Consider the following 23,811-nt stretch of genomic DNA (forward strand, 5'->3'; position numbering starts at 1 on the left):
GAACCAGGCAATATTTCCAGAAATCTTCAAAAACAATGTTTACAAAACTTTACATAAGTGAGTATGTATGGAAAATACAACAAGAAGAAAATTATGGATGAAAAATCTAAAAATGAAATCTCAATAGAACATTCCAACACAGGTAGTTGGAAGAAATGCATTATTTATGAAACAACGTATACAAAAATGTGTTGGCGGCACTTTTAAGTTAATTTCCATTATAGCGGCGTAGCTAAGGACTCAGCCTCTCCGCAGATAATGTGGAGTGGAGTTCCTTCTAGGGATGGCCACATTTTTTCGAAAAATACTTTCTCGAAAAATGGATTTTTCGAAAACGAAAAACGAAAAACGAAAAATTTTTCGAAAAACGAAAATTTTTTCGAAAAACGAAAAACGAAAAATTTTTCGGAAAACGAAAAACGAAAAATTTTTCGGAAAACGAAAAACGAAAAATTTTTCGAAAAACGAAAAACGAAAAATTTTTCGAAAAACGAAAAACGAAAAATTTTTCGGAAAACGAAAAACGAAAAATTTTTCGGAAAACGAAAAACGAAAAAAATCGAAACAGAAGGAGATGGAACACGAAGGGACGAAACGAAACTGATGAGAAATTTGAAGTTGCGAAAGAGCAACATTTCCTTCCCTGCCTGGTTTGATTGAAGTTATAAACAAAAGAAAAGAAACGCATCATTACATACAGATAAGCTTTATGAAATTGAATAGTATCTTATTTCGCTGATGCGGCGTGTTCTAATCGTAATAGCTATTTGAGACTGCTTTTAGCTAGCTATCTCGTACTCGCCTTTGTTGATACGGTACGTGGTTTCGTATTCGCTGTGACTGAATATTTTGGTAACAATAAAAGATTGTTGTTTAGAGAAAGGACACGTGTCCTACGATATCAACACTTCTGGTATGTTTATTGGCCTAGTGGGAGAAGCATTAGTTCGTTATGAGGAATACCCAACTGAGTTCATTATATCAGTTACCAACGCAGAGCTTGTTTCGAACTATATAAGATAACTGCAAGAAGAGATATTTTCGGGAAGTATTTACAATGGGAAAGTCGAATATATGGGAACATTTCACTCGTGAAAATGATGGTGTTTCTTCAAAATGCAATTACTGTCGAAGTATTATCCACAATCGAAATTCAACGACTGGCTTGTGGTACCATTTAAGATCACGACACGTTGGTGTTATACAGGAAACATCAAGATAGCAGTCACTGGAAGAGATTATTGAGGCCGAGGGTGATCCAGAGATGGAGCCACAAAAGAAACAGAGGTAAGTGATTGTACATTGGTGTCATTTGAATCTTCTAGCCCCCTCCCCGAGTGGGGTAGATAAGATTTATTTAGAGGACACTCGTGTTTGACACTCTTAGAGTAAAAATAAAAAAATAACGTGACACGAACACACTTAGTGGACTATTTATCTTTACACTCTTGTAACTTTTAGAATAATATAAAAAAAGGCTGAAATTTTGTTACAAACTAAGGATGCTACAGTATCACAAACATCCACAAAGATCCAGGCCCGTGCTGGCTTACTAATGAGGGCGGTGGACAAGTCTACCAAGAGGGCGCTCATACAAACGTGGTTACGTTATATATATATATATATATATATATATATATGTGTGTGTGTGTGTGTGTGTGTCTGTCTGTCTGTGTCTTTTGGAAGATTTAATTCCTGTCTCCAAGATAAAAAGAAAATTATAGACCAACCTGGGTGTAGAAATGCCTCGGAGCGATGACCATCCGAAAATTTTCGGAAAAATGCAAAAACAGACATACTCCAGAACAAAATGTCGGATTGAAATTGGGCAAAAGTGAATGTCCATTATTTTTAGTCATAGATTCCATTAGTGTACAATCGGATAAAGTGCAGTGGCGGTGCAAGGGTGGCTCCCAAAGAAACTGGGGGAGCACAGTTGTCTTCAATATTGGGAGACGGGCAGATTTAAAGCTTTTTTTGGTGGCGAAGGGGCAGATGAGACTCAGATGAATCTGCTTTCTGAGGTGAACATGTTGTATATTATATATCAGGCGATGTAGATGAAATAGTGGTAAATATCAGTATTACAAATCAGTGCCATGAACTTATTCTGAAATCTGAATACATGCATATTTGTAATTGGTATGCTTCTACTTAGACCGCATTAAAATTTAGGACACTTATTTTATAATAACTTAAATAATGACTTTCCCAAAACTATGAAGAAAGAAAATAAATTATGTATGACGCAAGAATACTATTATTTGAGAAAAATGATGATGATCTCAATAGCATTATAGGAATCGTTACAGGAATTAAATAAATAGACTAACAATAATTAAAGACGAATTTAATGTATTGAAATTGGGGGGCAGGCTCCCCATTTCCTCGGGATTTATGCCCTATCTACAGCTGATACAATTTTCCAGCATGAGGAGAGGCACATATCCTTTTCTGACACTTATTGCAATTTGTGTCCAAGTAACGGGAGCTGAATTAATACAGATTGGTGTGACGTAAATACGCCAGGATACGAAGTTCAGTTTGAAATATGAAAGAATACGATTCTTTTTTTTTTTAAATGAAACAAGCCAAGAGACATCAATTTCATCTCACTTTCCTTTGTGGCAGTCGGACACAAATCATCACATTTCTCCCCCAAAAACACATTTCAAATCGAATTATTGAGGGGACAGTCCCTCGTAGTTCCAAGGTTGGGGACATGTCCCCCTCATCCTCTCGGGATTTGCGCCAATGACTATATGAATTTACTATATAGAACTGATATACAGAAGGACAATTAAAACCACTTCCCTCTAACGTGGTGTTTCGCAGGGTGCTCTATGCGCGGGACGCACTGCACCCTTCACGGGTTCTTCACCCACAGTAACAGCATGTATTCATTTTATAGAACTAAGCCATACAGAAAAATAAATAAAACCGTCTATCTTTGATGTTGTTTTTCAAGGGTGCCTTGACGGGTTCTTTTCCAACGATAACAGTATGTATATTGTATAGAACTGTGCCATACAGAAGCACTAGCGGATCCAGAGGTATCGTTTGGAGGTGCGGTTCGCTTTCTGGAAGATGAGATAGCCTAAAAGTGACCAGAATTTTAATTTGCAAAAATGGGACACATATGATTCCGGGGTTGGAGAGGAGGGGGGGCGTAAACCTGATTCTCAGATTATATTTTGTGACCCGATTATTATTATTATTATTATTATTATTATTATTATTATTATTATTATTATTATTATTATTATTATTATTATTATTATTATTATTATTATTATAATATTATTATTATTTTTATGTAAGTATATTCTTTCTCTAGAGTTAAATTAAATACGAACTTCCGTTTCGGAGGCGTGGTGGTATCATAATTCACTTCACACTTAGTCACCACAATATATCAGATGCACTGTCTTGCACAGTACTTACACAAAGTACTATATTGACGATGGCATTTATATGTCATCTATTATCTGCCACGAGCCTCTCCCATATCTCCTCTGTGTATATAAATATAGCTTCCCTTTGTTTACTAAAGTGATCGCAAGAAAACATGAAGTTTGACGTAACTATCAATTTCATTATCCAATAGAATACCTTGACGTTCGTCGACCCCTATCCATGACATTTTTTTTTCACTGTCTCTCTAATCTGATCTTTGAACATTTCCTGAGGGCAAGATGTTGGATTTCCGTTACGTTTCGTTTTGCTAAACTCAATATTTCACCATGATTTCAGTTTATCAACATTATTGACATTTTCTTAAGTGCGCGTTAAGATTGCGGCTACATAAGTCGTACCAAAATCTTCTGATGTATCAAAGGTGAAGAAAACATTTCTATGATTTGTATAGAACCCAGGATTCACGAGGAGTTGGGGAGTCATTGATAAGCCTTGACGTTATGTGTGCATGGAATAGTTCATTTCTCAAGAAAAGCTCCCAACTGTACTCAATTGATGCATTTAAAGATGAATGTGTAAGGAATTCAATTTCTGGTACATTCAGGAATTTTTAACTTAAGCAGGAGAGAGCAAGAAGACAAATATAGGACACTATTACAAAAGTGTAGACCTCTATACATAGGGTATTTTGATTTGTTGCTTGAGCTTAACGTTCCATGGTAGTGACATGACGGCTAAAGGAGACGTGCACTTATTGATTGTAATGGAATCCGAACCACATTTTTCGTTGAAATGTACCCTCAACGGGAATCAAACTGGGGACTTTAAACACCGTATAGGGTATTTTGTCCGAATACTCTGCTTTTGCAGTGGTATAATTGAGTATGTAAAAAAAAAAAAAAAGACCAGACGAGGAAGAGGGTGTTGCCTATTAATTAATTTCTTAAAAGCAGCATTTAGAAACATGTATGCCTACAACAACAATAAAATTATATTATAGTAGCCTTTACCTAGGTGAGATTTCGCTCCCAGACCCCCAATTTGTTCGGAATACGGCCCTGTACAATGTAGAAAATGCTTCTACGTGTATTGTGGCACAATATTTTGCGTTCTCCCTTCTGTGTCTTTCATATACATATAATTGAATCGAGCTAAAACGGTGTCACGAAATTCAAACACCTCGCAAGGCATTTTAGTCAACCCTCACCTATTTTTTTGCCTTTCTACTGTACGTTAAGTGGCAAAAAATGCTCAAATACATGTTTCATTATTTTAAATGAATAATCAAATTAGCAACTTTCATGTCTCTAGCCGTAAGGAATCCCGAAATATAGTCATCTTATAATAATAATAATAATAATAATAATAATAATAATAATAATAATAATAATAATAATAATAATAATAATAATACAAAACGCTGAAATATATATTGAATTGATTTAAGTGAGAAGTCCATATATCTAATTCCATGTTTCTAACCTTCAAAGATTCTTAGATATTGATATCTTATTATGATAATTGCAATCCCCGCCCCCTTTTCTTTACACCTCTTTTCCCCATTTTACTGAAGTATCAAAAAATGTTGAAACGCATTATTTTAAATGAGAAATCAAAATCAAAATTTCAGTTTTCTAACCTTAAGGGATTCGGAGAGATGATCATCTTATTAAAATAATTCCCACCCCATTCCCCCTTCCTTTCTTTGAATTTCCCAAAAATCCTTCCTTAGTGATACCTTAGATCGAAAATCTTATCTACTGTCCGAATTTCAAGTTTCTAGCTTAAGCGGTTTGGCCTGTGCGAAGATCAGGACGACTTCTTTATATATGATTACAATAACAGCTTTTAGCTTGTATTATTTCCTAAGAAAAGATGAAATGCCATTAAAAGTCACAATGAATGTTTCCGTGTTGAACCCCAAAAGTCACAGTTCTTTGTTGATGTAGTAGCTAGCGGACATACCTTTGATAATTGATGCATAAGGTTCTGTGGTTTGATACAAGGTAAGTGAACATAGAACGCACTGCAGTGGTTCAGATCCAACTTTAAACTCTAGTTCTCGTTCTGTAAAGCATCGCTTTTGACAAACGACATAAATACATATCAATCAATCAACCAACCGAAAAGTCTCCTTTTAGATTCAGAGAGCTTTTCGGTAAGGAGCGCTGAATATTCTATATTTCTCTTTATTCAAGGTAAACGTAATTGAAGATTCGGGTTTTGAATCACACATCATTTTTTTCTAGGATATAGTTTTAAAATATACATTTTTAGTTCAAAGAGTGATCCATCTTTCCTTCTTCCTACAGCTGTTCGTTCAACGAATAAATCATTCTCGCTCGTTTGCGGCTTATGGTGACAGTCTCAAGGAACTAGGGACAGAAGTATTCACAATTCAAATATGTCTGTATTAAGTACCATACATTTTGATTAGACTCTGCTAGGCTTGTCACACAGGTTGGATCGGCCAGATTGAAAAGACAATATTTTTATTTCCGAAAGTAAACTGGAAGTAAAATACCTTTGGGGGAGCGGTCGCCCCCTCTGCCCCCACGTGGTCGTGGATCCACCAATATACAGAAGAATAAATTAAACTTTTATCTTTGATGTTGTTTTGCAAGGGTGCCTTACGTAAAAGGCGCACTGTACTCTTCACGGTTTCTTTACCCACAGTAACAGTAAGTATTTATTGTATAGAACTGTGTCATACCGCAGAATAAATTAAACCGTTTATCTTTGATTTGGTTTCACAAGAGCGACTTACATAAAGGGCGCACTGTACTCTTCATGGTTTCTTTACCCACAGTAACAGTAAGTATTTATTGTATAGAACTGTGTCATACCGAAGAATAAATTAAACCGTTTATCTTTGACTTGGTTTCACAAGGGCGCCTTACATAAAGGGCGCATTGTACCTTTCACGGGTTCTTTACCAACAGTAATAGTATGCATTCATTGTACAGAACTATGCCATACAGAAGAATAAATAAAACCGTTTATCTTTGGTGAGGTTCCGCAAGGGCGCCTTATATAGAGGGCGCACTGTAATCTTCATGGGTTTTTTACCAACAGTAACAGTATGTATTCATTGTACAAAATTGTGCCATACAGAAGAATAAATAAAACTGTTTATTTTTTATGTAGTTCGCGAGGGCGTCTTATGTAAAGAACGCGCTGTATTCACCACCAGTTCTTTAGCAATAATAAATGTAAGAATTTATTAGATCTATATATATAAAAAAAGTTGTACCTTTATTTATAATGAGATGTTTCGGAGGGCGCACCGGGACATGTCCCGGTGGGCCAGCACGGGCCTTCAAAGATCCAAATGTTTTAGGCTTCTATAATAGTAATAAATAATAACTTGGACGGGGCATGCACATCCACAGCACATTAGCACATTACATACTATGATCATGATATGATTTATTTCAAATAAATAGGTACAAAGTTGTCATCATAGGTATTCTGCCATTATTGGCAAGTCACTTGCCGCAATGAGAAGCTTCCATGCTCCTTAGTCTTCACGTAAGGGATTGAAAATTTGACTTTTTTTCCAGAAAGATTTTATTTCGATAACTGCATGGATGAGTATCATATCCAACAACATAGAAGGTTTTCAACGGACGTAGAGATCATAATGCAGTTTACAGCAATTTGATATCTCAAACTGATCTGGAGATGTGATACACATTGGTAAAGTTTGCAACACTGGTTAAAATTATGTAATTGCAAGAATTTATTGTAATTACAAGTACCAAAATCTGTTTCTGTAATGTTATAAAAGCAAAAAGAATCAAGATACATTACGAACAATCCCCAAATACGTCATTTTTAGGAGTATCACTATCAGTATTCACGTTTTTCATATCTCCTGAACGATTTGAGATATCAAATTGCTGTAACGGCTCCGAGAAGTTTACGTCTTTTGAGAATCACCTACGTGATTAGACGTTCTGTTTATGTAAGAAATTTTCATGGTCATAGTATTCGACACTAAGGTATTTCGGGTTTGCATTTCACTGTCCGTCTCACTTCTATTCATAGACAGATCCAGGGGGGGAAAGGTTATTCACCTCCCTGAGTTTCACAATCACCAGTGCTGCAAAAGTCGGTGAGAGAGAAAACAGAATCTTTCACTACCTTCTTTCCTCACCGTTGAATTCGTCCTGAATCCGCCTCTGCTTTTATTAATACTATTATCAGGTTTCTAAAGTTTAGATGCTTGTCATATTGCAGCGTCCTTAATTTGCAACACTGAATAAAAATTTGTGTTGTAAGGTTTCGTTTAATATTTAGATTTGAGATATGTAATAACATGGCATAGTGGCGTTAAAAATATAACTTTATATTATGTTGGCAACACTATTAATTTGTTGGTACTGCAGAGTTTATTAGACAGAGTTCCCTTGTCGTTATTTGCATCTTACAAAATTCCAGCCATTTTTGTCAATTAGTTTCAAAATTACATGGGCGTATCAAGATAAATGGCCCATCTCAAATTTTTATACTATAAAGTGGAGAGGTTGCATATAATATAAGCCTAATTAATCATTTTTTTCTTTCTTTAAATGTAAAATCTCAAATGATTGTTGTGTTTTCTTCTTTTAAAGAGACTCAAAATATTTTTCAAGTGAAAAGAAAACATATAAATAGAAGATTCGCAATCTAGTTTTTATTTTAAGCTCAACACCTTGCAAATGTGTTCCGATGATGATGAGGATATTGGTTTTAGTTTAGCGTCCTACTCAGCTATAGAGACGTGAACTCAGCATAACATGAGATACAAACCACTTAAGCTCCAGGCTGGAATCGAACCCGGTCTCCCGAACCGAAAACGCATACGCTAAACATATAGTCACGAGGGACCTCGAATGGGGCTGCGTAACTAAGGGAGAAGCTGATGAGCAAAATAATGGATGAAATGGTGCAACGCTATGAAATGAGGAAACGGGAGAACCCCGAGAAAACCCACGAGCACGGTGTTTGTCCACCACAAGGTCCACACGGTGCGAGCTGGGATCGAACCAGGAACCCCAAGCACCGGAGGTGAACGCTCTACCACTGAGCCACCGCGCCCCCATAGGAAATTGTTCAAGGTTATGTACATACAAAGCTCAAGCGACTGAGACATTTTCTCAGGTCAACATGTTCTCTCAAATTATGAAGTATTGACTGTATCCTATCGTCAACTTTCATATACATGGCTTTTCCGTTCTTTTGAGTAATGCTCAGCATTTCCATTCTTCTGAAAACATGATTACATATAGAATCTTCCCTCAATAGTCTTCACAAGACTGGAAATGTGCAGGGGTTCTGGATAATATTTTGTTTAAGCATTTCTGTCAGTCTTCTACTGCTTTATTTGTTCGATTCCTGTGACTGCTACAATTCCAACTTTCCGGAGAAAAATTTCGATTTTCCAGCCATTGCTCCTAATCATTGAAGACTTCGACTCTTCGTCTAATCGGACAGCCTCCATGTTGATCAACAAACCATCAGAAATATAGTCTACGGGTACTAGTGCCAGTGTTGCACACATCCGGACGTGACTGCGAATCTCTTTAATCTTGAGATTAGGGATGGCCACATTTTTTCAAAAAATACTTTTTCGGAAACTAAAAACGAAAAACGAAATTTTATTCGAAAAACGAAAAACGAAATTTTTTTCGAAAAACGAAAAACGAAAAATTTTTCGAAAAACGAAAATTTTTTCGAAAAACGAAAAACGAAAAATTTTTCGAAAAACGAAAATCGAAAAATTTTTCGGTAAACGAAAAACGAAAAATTTTTCGAAAAACGAAAAACGAAAAATTTTTCGGTAAACGAAAAACGAAAAATTTTTCGAAAAACGAAAAACGAAAAATTTTTCGAAAAACGAAAAACGAAAAATTTTTCGGAAAACGAAAAACGAAAAATTTTTCGGAAAACGAAAAACGAAAAATTTTTCGGAAAACGAAAAACGAAAAATTTTTCGAAAAAGCGAAAAACGAAAAAACGAAAAATGAAATTTCCGAAAATCGAAAAACAGATTTTTCGAAAAAGGCCATCCCTAGTTCCTTCTGCATGTCTCTATTGAAAAGGCAATACGAAGCACTGACCGATTATGGCAATTTTCCAGGACGACGTACTGGTGCTACAAAGACTTATGAAATTAAGCACTATAGATTGGAAACTATCAGTATAAAGTGTTCAAAAGTAAAAGTCTTACCTATATGAGTCATTCAGTTCCAAGCTGGCTTTTGTCCATTTATGCTGTAACAGTTTAGGCAAGCATACTTTTACATAATTTATGGTTATGATCTACTTCTGAATAAACAACTGAACTCTATATAGTTTCATACTGTGTTTGATTGTAAGGAATCAAACATTATAAACATAAGGCTCAATCCATGCCAAGTGATCAAGAAAAAAGAAAAATTGCCGCTCGACCTTTTCTAAAAAAATCTAATTTTTTCATGAATGCTTATACTATATGAGGATACTTCAAAACCACAATTAATTATTTTGTAAAACATCTCGTAGCAACGCAGTTTCTGTCGCCATTTTGCGTTTTCTCGATTTCAGGCATTTATGTTGTTTTGAATATTTCAGCATGTATTTGTCCTAGCAAATTGAAAATTGCTGGGCGTGTCCAACTTGTGTAGAGCTAAAACTTTGTCCTCTTAACATTTTTGCCTGAAACCACTTGAAAGGGGTGAAATCAGGGCCTACGGTAGCAACATTTTTGGACATTGAAGACATGTTTGGGAAGAGAAAACAACTAACGTAGAGGTCTGAAATTTGTGTGCGTGTAGTCCGGGATCTCAACAAGTTTACACTCAAAACTTTGCAGACCTGTAGCGGCTCCCAAAGACCTGAAAAAAATAACGTAAAGTTGGGGAATTTGCGAATTTGGCATATTTCATTGTCCAATATCTCCAATGGGCGTGGATAAAAGAAATCTGAAATTTTGGGAATGGAATTATGCAAATTTGGCATATTTCACTGTCCAATATCTCCAATGGGCCTGTATAAAAACATCTGAAATTTTGGGAATCGTTACTCTTTTAGCTCAAATACTCATTGTTGTTTGCTATATCAATGATATTCAAACATGATTATGCTTGTTTTAATTGTCAATTCATGCAGGAGACTGTTGTCCTTTCGTTTGATCTACATTCCCCAGTCAATGAACACTCACTCACTGTAAACACTGACTGGGGAATGTAAATTTAACGAAAGGATAACAGTCTCCTGCTTGAGTTGACAGTTAAAACAGCAAGAAACAGAATTGAATATCATTGAAATAGCAAGCAGCAAGAAAAATGAGTACTTACGGACCTCTTTTTTTTTTTTTTTTTTTTTTTGTGCAAAACATGCATTTTGACTTTTCTCGCGTTCTGCTGACAGCGGCATTCTTCACCAGTGCTGCTGTGGGTGATAAGACAGTGAGTCACAACTAGAGGAAAGAAACGAGGTTGAGAGCCTTAACTGGACTAGCCATTCATCCTACTTTATTTCACTTCACAACAACGAATTTCCAGTTGAATTTGTGAACAAAACACCTCATAGAGTGTGACGTCATTCCTTAATACGTTGACCCCCTTTTGCTCAAAAACACAAAACGCGCTGCGTTGTGTGTTATGGTATGCTAACAATCGCCAATCGCCAAAATTTCAGATTTTTTTTTTTTTATCCAGGCCTAGTGGAGATATTGGACAATGAAATATGCCAAATTCGCAAATTCCCCAACTTTACGATATTTTTTCAGGTCTTTGGGAACAGCTCAGGTCTGCAAACTTTTGAGTGTAAACTTGTTAAGACCCTGACTACATGCACACAAAAATTCAGACTACATCAGTGCTTCTTCTTCCCAAACATGTCTTCAATGTCCAAAAATGTTGCTACTGTAGGCCCTGATTTCAACATTTTCAAGTGGTTTCAGGCAAAAATGTTAAGAGGGCAAAGTTTTAGCTCTACACAAGTTGGACGCTCCCAGCAGTTTTCAATTTGCTAGGACAAATACATGCTAAAATATTCAAAACAACGTAAACGCCTGAAATCGAGAAAACGCAAAATGGCGGCAGAAACTGCTTCGCTACGAGATGTTTTAAAAAATAATTAATTGTGGTTTTGATGTACCCTGATTTAGTACAAACATTCATGAAAAATTAAATTTTTTGGAGATGGTTGAGCGGCACATGCTTGATCACTTAGAATGGATTGACTTATAAACGTCGTTTTGCAGAGTGCACATACGCAGTTACTCTAGAAGCATTAAAAGCTTTCAAACGATTTCTCGAAATCATCAAATGTTTTTCACAATTTTTCATCTAAGCAACCGAACGTTTCTTCTGCACTTGAAAGAATTTGGCAATCTAGTAGTGCTTTCAAACGTTCAAAAATTTCAAATCGCCTTTGTTTGATGGTTTGAAAATTCTTCACCACACCGTCCAGTTCCAGTTTGCGACATGCTTCACTTTTAATCAGTGGTCGAAGTGAGACGGTATAGGGTGGTATGCCATATCGCCTCTGGTTTTTCTGTAATGAGGACATACCGTCTCTGGTTTTTCAGTGATCAAGACAAAACTTAAATAACCCGTATGTTGAGTCAAAATCATAATAAAAGCCTGTTCCCTAATATGTTTAAAGTTCATGGCTCTCCAACGTAATGTAGAACCAGGAAATCCCATGCACGAAAGGAACGCGCAAACTACACTGAGTAAAAAAATGTATGTGACGTACATAAAATTGTAAATCTTGTAGTTTGTGGACTTAACATGGATATAGCAAACGTATAACTGAAAACGCATGTTTTATAATACTTTCTGTATAAGAGTTTCATCTGTACGTACTTTCCGTATGAAACAATATAGGCGGTCAGGATCTCACATACAAATGGACGTATATAACATATAGCTGGCGAAGGTAACATACATACATGTATGTAATATAAGGAAGACTGTTAGATATCAGACATCCTGCAACGGCATGATGTAACATCTAAGGGCATACAGTGCCTATGTAGCATACGAATAAGATATGCTCCGTAGTGATTTCTCTAATAAGAAACAGGATTCCGTATATTTGCACGATATACCGTTGTCCGGAGAACGGATTTCTCTCAGTGTACTAGACTAGCAAGGAAGGCATATAGTAGGCGTTGTAGAACTTTTCCATCTCATGTTTGATTTATGATTTCATACTTCAGGTGAAATAAATTACAGTATATATAAAGCTCTGATATTCTTTTGGGTACAGCCGGTAAATTAGTATCACACAAAGGAGTAGAGAATAGCAAACACAAACATATTGACAACACAGAGAACAGTGGAAAGTTATCACATACCTTACAGTGCTAGTAACGTAATTTTGATAACGATGAAGACATATCAGTTAATTAGACGTTTAATTATATTAAATGAGAAGCAAATCATTACGGAAAATAAACATAAGCATTCGTAAATTAAGACAGAAATATAAACACCTATCATAATTTTAACTACACAGAGAAACGTATCGTATTCCTTGATTTCATTTTTACAACCGACATGGAAACTTCTGCTATTATATAATTCTATTTCTACATCCGCCAGTTCTGCTGGAGATATCTCATTTTTGGTTGTCATAGCAACGAGCATCTCTAAAGATGGTGATTGAATAGAAGCAACAGATTGGATTCTATACAAAATATGACAGGCTGCTAAACAGGTACTGTCGGGCATTCCTTACAGGATTGAATTCATTGACTTTGTAAATTAGTGATATATATATATATTGTAAAATAATAATATAAAACTAAATATTTACTTACTTACTTTCACACCAATAATTTGAAGATGACTTTTTTCTCAATTTTGACTTCGGTTCTCTTTAACCAATGTTCACATAGGCCTGTAAAGAAAAAAGAAATAACTTAGTCAGTTGAAGTTTACTCGTAACAGATGTTTAAGGAAGAAATATAATAATTTTAGTACTACTATGTTGTACGATTAATATAGCATGTTTCTGCCTACCAAATGATTTTATATCTTTAGAGCGATGCAATGTTGCAAAATCATTTTTTTTAATTATATCATATGAGTTACGGAGTATTTCTCCCCTTAAGGTGAGTTTAAGAGTTCGAATACCGCCAATAGATGGCAGCACACTCCACCTATTTTCAATGTATTTTGCAGTTACTGACAATATTCACAGTAATTTAATCAAATTCAAGATTATTCACACATTGTTTGAAGTCAAGTTACAAAAATAGTCACATATTAATACATGCACTTTGTAATTATTTTCTTTTATGCATTGTTGAAAGCATCGGCGCAAATCAATCTCCAACATTGGAGGGGAGGGTAAGACCGTTCCCATAAATTTTAAGCGATGTTTAAAATATTTATGAAGATGAGAAACAATGCTGTGGAGGATCAGGGGAGCAGAGTTGCCTTCAACATTGGAAGGCGGGCAGATTTGAGGCTTATTCTGGGGGGAGAGGGAGATGAAACTTATATTACAGAAGATGAATCTGATTTCTGAGGTGAACCTGTTATATATCAGGTGATGTAGATGAAGTAGTAAAAATGCTACAAGCGAAGAGAGATAAACTTCATCTCACTTTTCTTTGTGGCAGTCGGACACAAATCATCACATTCCTAGCCCAAAAAATAAAAAATAAAAAATAAAAAAATCGGATTGTTGGGGGAGACAGTCCCCTCAATTCCAAGATTGGGGGCCACGTCCCCTTTATCCCCCTGGGATTTGAGTCAGTTGTTCAGAGCACCAAATTTTCTACCATCATTTGATTTCAAAAAGAACCGATCATACATATTAATTACAATCGGATTGCATTATAGTATATTACATTAAATACATTGCGTTTTCAAGATACATTGCGTTCAAATGAGAAGTCTCTCCAATGGCTCACCATGAGAAAGTGTATGAAAATGTTCAATATTACAGGAATAATACAATCAAATGGAATTATACTTGTTCAAGTAGATTTACACTAACATAGAAAATTGAACTAATGAACATTTGAGGTTATTGGGCTGTCAGTGTTGCCAACCTGGTACAAAGTGTTATGTCTTCAAATAGCAGAGAAGTCCACATGTTAGCATATGATTGCTGACATCAAAACATCCCTATACATGAGACAGATTTCGCTTCGATTTCGAAAGACAAGTCGTCCAAATGTTAAGTCAATTAACGGCTCACAATAGTAAACAACAGTTCATAGGTATCAGGTTGGTAACACTGACAATCCAATAATCTCAAATGTTGATTAATTTCATTCTCTATGTTAGTGTAAATATACTTGAGCAAGATAATTCCACTTGATTGTATTGTTCGTGTAATATTGAACATTTTCATTCACTTTCCCATAGTGAGCCATTGGAGGGACTGGATATTGGAACACTCTGTATCTCGGAAACGAAGCGGCATCGGACCCATGTTTATAGGAACATTTTTACTTATTTGGATGTCCGCAATCACCTCGTCACTTTTGGCCATGCATTTATGTTACTCCCTGTATATTCTCCCCAAACCCCACCACAAACCACATGAGCTCCCACTGAAAATCGAATCTTGGTTTCTCTTATCGAAGGCACGTATTCAAACAATATACCTATAGACGAATTCTGTATAGTCTGCGATATAAAACTACTCTGAGTGATCCACTAAAGGATCTACATAAATCTAAAACTCATGTTTCAATTTCTTAGTTTTCTGAAATTCATTTTGCTACTTCAGTCACTCACTTGAAAGTAAAAAACAAAAAGGAAAAAAATGCTATTCCACTTTCATTAAATGAAAAAAAAAATCAGTACTATGCAAGTAGTCGATTGAAATAGGAAACGAAACAAAAACACAAACTGCCCAGTGGCTTTTGATTTGTGTGAACCATTGATCAACGAGGAGGAAAAACAAATCAACAGATAGTACATGGAGAGCGAAAGAAAAAAAATAACATTGAAAAAATAAACTCGTGAGTGCTTGGACTGGCTTTCCCATTCAGAGTGTATAAGAGCTGTGAGTGAAAGGCTTTGGACGAGTAAACATTAAAAGAAACGGTTTTCTCTTTGAAGTGGAATTCATTAAAACTTCAAGCTGACGAAAAGTACAGTTTTATTTGAGTTGATTGAGATCCGAGCAGAATTGGGATTTTAGCGGGTAAAAAATAAAGTTTCTTTTTCACCTCTAGTGGACAAAAATGTGGTCGAAAGAAACAGAGATTTACTTCAGTTTTATTACTTTTCTAGAAATAGAAAAAAAAGTTGTTTTATCCAAGGCAGCAGGAATTAATAATAGTATCCATTTGGTTTGCTTTAGATTTCAGCACCAAAATTAAATTATAGTACTAGTATAAAACATATTTTTAACAAGTATTGACAAACACGTCGAGTTTTACACGCATTCTTTTACGAGTATTTTGTAGAATATTTCAATTCTATCACTTTAACTTCTTCAGAACAGTGGTGTACACAGAATTTCAGCAAGAGAGTATCTAGCACTCAAGTTCTTATTATTTCTGATATATTAAATAATATTCTAGCTGCACTCTTCATAAACTCTGCGTAGGCTATAAGCATGGCTGGATATTAGTAATTCCACAAATTAAGTTGAACAATACGTTAGCCCAACTTAGTGTAAAATGTAAATTAGCTAAACAACTACTTCCTTCCATTTATACAACAGTTCATCTTTGCGATACATGTAAAACAGGGTTTCACAGAGCACCAAGACTGTACACACACATCAGTGGCGTAACTCGAGTGGAGCGAGTGGAGCTGTTGCTCCAAGGCGCACAGTAAAAGAGAGAATACGAAAAACTGTTTCTTATGCAAAGAACGTTTGAAAGCATTTCAAAAGGTACGCTATGACTATTAGCAGTTCATTGGCAACAGCCTGAACCGGGGGCAGATGCAGGAATTTTTGAAGGGCCCAGGTCTGAAGAATAAACTTGAGACATTTTTCTATATTTGGTTCGTTAACGAAAAATGTGAACTGCAGTGCTTCATAATACGTATTTATCTTCGTCCTTCTGGAGGCGGCATTGAAGAAAGCCATGTTGATCAACGCAAGAGAATCTAGGATTGCTATGAACTGGAAACGCATACATTATCTGCAACGAGTGGAGAACGCACTCAGAATCTTCCTTTTGTGAGAAATTTTAAAACTTTTTTTCACATCCTTTGAACAAGCGCTTCATTAAGGACTAATTTGTGTATTTTACTACTTATGGAGGGGCACGCGAGCCCTATGCCCCTTTTTCTGGATTTCCACTGGGCGATACCTGGACAATAGTGAAAACTTAGAAAAACGATAATTAAATCTTTAGGTTTCTTAATAAAAATAACTTTGTATACTGTTAGTATACATATGCTGAAATGCATGGGACAGGGGGAGGGTATGAGTAAATCGATGATCGATCGATCCAGGGCGCAGTAAAACTAGTTACGCCACTGGCATACATGTACCATCTCTCAGCTGTTTTGAAGCAGAACGAAGTTGTTGTGGGCAAAAAGCTGCCGAAAATAGATGTATTTTGGGAAGTGAATACCGTGGCTCTTTCCCATGAAAACCTTTATCATTTCTCGCGCATAGTAGAGCAGTTTGAGGTAGGACTGACAACTTCTAGCGTTATAATTAGATGTTATGCACGGCAGCGTCCTTCACTATCCGCATCACCATGGAAGTTGCATCCAAAGATGGTGTCAGTGACACATTGTTACAAGATCTGTGCTAAAGATTTGGGGTATGGCGGACCTGTGAGAATCCATACCACAGTTTGTTATGGTCAAACAAGTATCTGTGGCCCAATCGACAGTAAATCACGTCACAAACTGAGCTTAAAAACTGCTCACAAGGCCAGCCTGCATGCGTTAACTCAGCAGCATATTGTGAAGCGAAAGAGCAAGGGCAGAAGGATGTTCAAACCTACCTAGCTTCTGTCCACTGCCTATTTTAACGTGATAAATTTTGATTTTTTTTTTTTTGTAATATATTGCATTAAAAGGATAGTTTTGCGGTTACTCCCTCTTTTTATGCCTTTTTTTATTTTTTTAAGAATCTTTCATCCTTCTCGCTATAACTTCTTCACTCGCATAGTGTACGAATATTCCAATGTATCAAAATAGCATATGCAGGTAAAGAGCCGCATTCAATGGAATTTAATACTATCCAAAGTAAAAATATTTTGTGGTATAAAATGTATTTCACGAAGAAAAATTAAAAATCATGACTATCTATATTAGAAATTACTTTTATTTGCAGTTATTTATTGATATCCTTTCAATCAAAACCATGAATATACACGTCTTATCGTCAATCCAATACACAACTTTCGCTCTCGCAGCTAACGAACGAACTAAATCTACATACCATTGATGATGAATTAAAATTTGATAGATTTTTAAATTTGTTACAAAGAGATAGTGCTTTAGTCTTAAATTGAATATTTTTAGTTATGGCTGAGGTTCTACATATTTTCTAGAACCCACTTGTAAGAAATTTGTTCAAGTTTTTCCTTCTTTTCTTCATACAAATTGCCAATAGTAGAAAGAGAGGGAAGGTAAGACATTCAGTATTTAAAATTGTATTATCTTGCTTAAGGATTGACTAAAGTGCTAACACATAAAATACAGGAAGTGAGCGTGAAAGTAAGACATCGGGATAGGTATTCAATGCTCGTTCAAATCTGAAATAGTATATTTATAACTACCATTACTCGGTCGTAATACCTCACTGTGTTTGTTCTATGGTAATAAGTGTTGATACGAACAACCGTTTATTTCAACCACTTCCGGTTTGAATAAAAGCTTAAAGAAGGAGAAAGAGCCTATTATTGGGATACTGAATTGATTGCAAAAAGTCCTTCTTAATATGTTTTACTGAAATCAATATTTAAACTAGAAATAATACTAAATTAGAACCAATTCCGGTTTAGATTGAATGTTGAGGATAATCATGATATGTTGCCTGGAGACGCTAAATTGTTCCCAAAAAGACTCTTCTCGCGATCTATTACCGTGTTTGGTACGTGGTATTAAACGCTGAAACCGGAAATGGCTAATTTTAAGCACTTCTGGTTTGAATAGAGTTTCAACGGAGGATATAAAACATATTCTTGTGAAGGTGAACCGACTGCAGAAAACATCATCTTGATGTACTTTACCATTTTTGCTCTACGGATATCAGTATTGAAACCAGAAGTAATACTAAATTTGTCGCACTTTTGTTTTCGGTAGAGAATTGTGGGTAACAATCATACATATGTTATCTTGAGAATCTGAATCGTTTGCAGAAAACAGCTTCTTGCTATCTGTTACCGTTTTGTTCTATACAATAAACGTTGAAACAGGAAACGGCTAATTTAAACCACTTTCGGTTTGATTCGACGGTTAACGGAGGAGATAGAATCTATTTTGAGACTGCTGAATTGATTTCAAAAAACTGTACCTTGATAGCATGTATCTTTTTTGTATAAATCAGTATTGAAACCGGAATTAATAGTAAAGGCGAACAACTTCCGGTTTCGGTAGAGTGTTGTGGTAGCCATGACATGTTTTAAGACACTGAATCGTAAGCAAGAAATCGCTCCCCGCTATCTGTTACTGTTTTCGTTCTAGAGCGATAAACATTGAAACAAGAAGTGCCTAATCTAAGCCGTTTCCGGTTTGAGTAGAGAGATGGAACATTTCTTTGGGTCGCTAAATCGATTAGTGAAAACCACAATTCGATATCTCTTACGTTTTTGATACCTCATACCTTTTTCCAGATGGACGGACAGACAAAGCCGTTCTATAAGATTTGCATCAGTTATGCATACCCTAGTTTGGAAGTCTAACAAGTACGAAAGAGTTATGTATGATATAAGAATGAGTTGGAGAAGACTCTAATATCAAACGTGTGAGTGTGATACTGTACTACATAACGTGATTATTATTTATAGTTTAGTATTAAGGATCTTCAGTAGGACAACACTTACTAATTTTTATCTAAAGAACAATGAAGAACATACTTTGTAAAGTGAGGTAGGTCATCATACTTACCTGCTAAATGCTATCAAAATAATAAACAATAGATAATTGATTGGTTTGTTCATGGCATACCTTTCACCAGTGAGGCTATATGACACTTGGACTGATCTTACTAATGAAGAACAATCAAGAACAATGAAGAACAGACTTTGTAAAGTGAGGTAGGTCATCATACTTACCCGCTAAATGCTATCAAAATAATAAACAATAGATAATTGATTGGTTTGTTCATGGCATACCTTTCACCAGTGAGGCTATATGACACTTGGACTGTTCTTACTAATGAAGAACAATCAAGAACAATGAAGAACAGACTTTGTAAAGTGAGGTAGGTCATCATACTTACCCGCTAAATGCTATCAAAATAATAAACAATAGATAATTGATTGGTTTGTTCATGGCATACCTTTCACCAGTGAGGCTATATGACACTTGGACTGTTCTTACTAATGAAGAACAATCAAGAACAATGAAGAACAGACTTTGTAAAGTGAGGTAGGTCATCATACTTACCCGCTAAATGCTATCAAAATAATAAACAATAGATAATTGATTGGTTTGTTCATGGCATACCTTTCACCAGTGAGGCTATATGACACTTGGACTGATCTTACTAATGAAGAACAATCAAGAACAATGAAGAACAGACTTTGTAAAGTGAGGTAGGTCATCATACTTACCCGCTAAATGCTATCAAAATAATAAACAATAGATAATTGATTGGTTTGTTCATGGCATACCTTTCACCAGTGAGGCTATATGACACTTGGACCTACAGTTAACATGGGATATGAACCACATGAGCTCTCTCCGGGAATCAAATGCGGGTTTCCCACGCAAAAGGCACATACATTAACCGCTTACTCACTAGCGAGTGTTTCCAAACATTTTAGTATAGGTCAAAAATTTGAATGTGCAGTTTCTGTGAGGCATTAAAATTTCAGCTCTATACGGAAACACTTGAGAAAAACTATTAGTGCATTTATGAGGACACAGCTATTATTTACAAATGCCATTGCCATTAAATGCCCTAATACTTTTTTCAAGAGTTTCCTTGTGTGTGTGTGTGTGTGTGTGTGTGTGTGTGTGTGTGTGTGTGTGTGTGTGTGTGTGTGTGTGTGTGTGTGTGTGAGTGTGTGTGTGTGAGTGTGTGTGTTTCTGTGTGACTGCTTTTGATTTCTTTGGGTTTAGGGTTGCCAGCTTTCCAAAGCTAAATGTCGAGATACTTAATCCAATTTTAATACTTTTCCAAAGCAAAATGTACGGGTATTTCATGCTAGAGGTCTGCACGGACCGGAATTTTTAGCCCGGGCCCGGCCTGTGAAGTTATAATGTTAGGCCCAATCCGAGTCCGAAATATGTTTTAGCCTTTAGGCCCAAGCCCGGCCCCAGCCGGGGAGATAATCAAATGGCTCGAGATAAGCCAGAATTACTGAAACTTAATGATTAACACAAAATTATATTTTTATTTACAACTATTAGAGGCTTAATTTTGCAGTTTAAAAGCTTACATGATTCAGAGAGAATAACGAAATAAAAGTTATCGTTTACACTTACTAATTATAGCTATGAATTCTCTAAAGAAAATGATCATTTATGTAAATTCTCCCTTAACCTCGGTCCATAATCGTGAGATGTTAAACTAAATATTTCATTTCATTTCATTTACAGAAATTCTCACTGAATGGAAACATGAATACACGAAATATTTAAAACCGAATGTTAATATTTGGAAGTTTGTTTGCAAATGGGTGTGTACTGAACTCGCTCAGACAGTCCTCAAACCAGTTTTCGTTTTTTTTTTTTTTTTTTTTTTACCATGCTCACCAAATCATCAGTTTTCCTTGTTCTTAAACTGTTGAAGTGGGGAATAGTTGCAATTGTTAGGGTCTACTATTCAGTTTCGGCAACGTTTGATACCTCTTTTAACAAGTGAAAATGGGAATTCTTTTAGGGGGGGGGGTTGTGAAAGAAATGCTTCCGATGTAAGCAAAATAAATAAATTAATAAATTAATAATAATAATAATAATAATAATAATAATAATAATAATAATAATAATAATAATAATAATAATAAACTAAAATATAAACTGACATCATCTAGAAGAAAGAAAAGCAATACAACTTATTCTGAATGCTTTCGTTCTTTCATTTTAATATAAGAAATAGTAGATTCACTCACAAACATGCTAAGCATGTTAATTTTTATAACTTTTAGTTTTTCTCTTCACTAGTCGACTGCGCAGATAGCTTTTCTGTCAATTGCACAATGATAGATTTTTAGTGTGGGCGTCTCAAGTTACAAATTTAGATATGCTTTAAATATGGTTGTATATTCAAAAATTTACGGCCCGAGTCCGGCCCGAGCCCGAAATGATCTATGCTCTCTAGGCCCGAGTCCATGCAGACCTCTATTTCATGCAACTTTTCGAGGGAAATGTATCAGCGTTTCTTTCTTTCTTTTCTTTTCTTTTTCTTTATCCTTTTTTTTTTTTTTTGTAATAATATAATGTAAGTCTTTCTAGAGTGAAGGGTGAATGATGTATATGTAATTGATAATAGGAAAGTGAGACAGTTTAAATTATATAGGGCCTATAAAATATAGGATATAACAAAAAATATGCTTTACTAAATAGTAGCCCATACTATAGTATAGTATATACATGAATAGTATATGTGTATAGGACTATATATTACATACCTAAATGCATGTAAAATACAAAATAGAAAGAGTTTGTTAACCTACTACCTTAATATATTTTTTCTTGTAGAAACAATATCGTTTGTTGTTATTATTGTTTCTGTTGCTGCCAATCATAGGACTGCTGCTGCTTCTGCTCATATTTAAATGTACTTTTTTCGTTGGTATTTCGAGCAGTCGACCTTCACTCAATTACAATTACAAAATGAGACCATTGTTGTGAGATATCTCTTATTTTGAAGACTGTGTAACAATGCGGAAACTAAGTTCCAATAATAATGACATTTACCAACTTCATCAACAAATATGAAAATCGAGACATTTTAAAGCTTCACCACATTTGGACACGGAACATTATCTCCAAAATTGAGAGTCTTCAAAATCGGAATGGGTAACAACTCTATTTGAGTTAGTGATTTATTTTTATTTTAATTGAATTTAAGTAAAACTTTAAAATATACTTCCGTCATTTGCACAGCCTTCTAATTTCTTTTAATAGGTGCTCAAGCTTCGGTCTCAAAAGGTAAATCACAATGTCAGGTATTCTAATGTTTTGAACAAATCCAATAGACCAGTGGCTCTTCTTGAGAGATATCGGCCTCAAAGAAACACAGGCTACTATAATAAAATGAACTATGGAATTATTATTACTGGCCAAAACTCTAACTATATTATATTCGGCGTAAGCTCTAAACTGCGATAAACAAAGCCACATGAAACGAAATCTCGCTGATTTGCTGTTGTCCTACCGACGCTTGTACTCCTCCGCAAAATAGTTCATGTGATTGCATTATTACTTTTACTATGAAGCTTCATATAAAACTGCTATATTATTATAAATGACAAAAATATAATACGGATTATCTAATAATACTGCAATCGAGTGTGGCTAACGAAACAATAGAAATAAACACTAAGCATGCGGAGTAATTATGGCGCCAACTCAACTGTGGACGGGTGTTCTGCTTTTAAAGTCTGAAAGATGACTGGCATGAATCCCAGTTCCGCGAGTGTTGTGGTGAAACACCAACAAGGCAAACCGTTACTCACTAAGCAACAATTGTTTACGAGCGAAATTCAAATCCTTTTTTTTTTTTTTTAATCTTTCGAGTTTCTTTTCTTTCTTTTCTGCTGCTGCTGTAAGTATCTGGACAACACGAGACAGTATTGTCAAAATGCACGTGCATAATTTGCTCTTCCCCGTGGGTAGTGGGAGAGATACATCACTAGCCAATCGTATTTGTGACAAGCGGAAGGATACGAATATTTTGTTTATCGGAGTTTAGAGCTTACGCTGAATGATGTATAAACATTACGTGTTCTTCCATTTCAAGTACCGGTACTATGTTTAGCAATATTAGTCAATGCTTAACTTTGAATATTGAGACTGATATATTCTATTCATTGGTAACACTTATATTATATTAATCTTTTCTTTTCACGGTACGAATATATAATTTCGTCGATAAACATGGAGAAAAGATGTGACGTTCTCCGCGAACCGAGCATATCCTTATCAACCACTTCACTTTCCAGTGCTACAATTTCAATTCTAGTGGTACTGGTAACAATGATGTAGACAATAGGTGCCATTGGAATAATAAGCAATAAAATATTCACCGAGGTAAAACCTGTTGTGAATGCAAGTGAACCCTTGAAACTCAGCAAATATGTGC

At 35.5% G+C, this 23,811-nt stretch overlaps 1 protein-coding gene across 1 annotated transcript in view; it reads right to left on the reverse strand.

Moving 5' to 3' along the window:
• LOC145694290 (uncharacterized) overlaps positions 1-23,811 on the reverse strand; it is a 412,113-nt gene that overhangs the window by 137,288 nt on the left and 251,014 nt on the right. The window contains exon 3 of the mRNA XM_081770386.1: positions 13,221-13,296. The gene's annotated coding sequence lies outside the window, so the exon portion shown is untranslated. The remainder of the gene's footprint in view (positions 1-13,220; positions 13,297-23,811) is intronic.

Source organism: Thermobia domestica, chromosome 1, assembly GCF_964235325.1.
Source record: "Thermobia domestica chromosome 1, izTheDome1.hap1.1, whole genome shotgun sequence".
Classification (NCBI taxonomy): Eukaryota; Metazoa; Arthropoda; class Insecta; order Zygentoma; family Lepismatidae; genus Thermobia; species Thermobia domestica.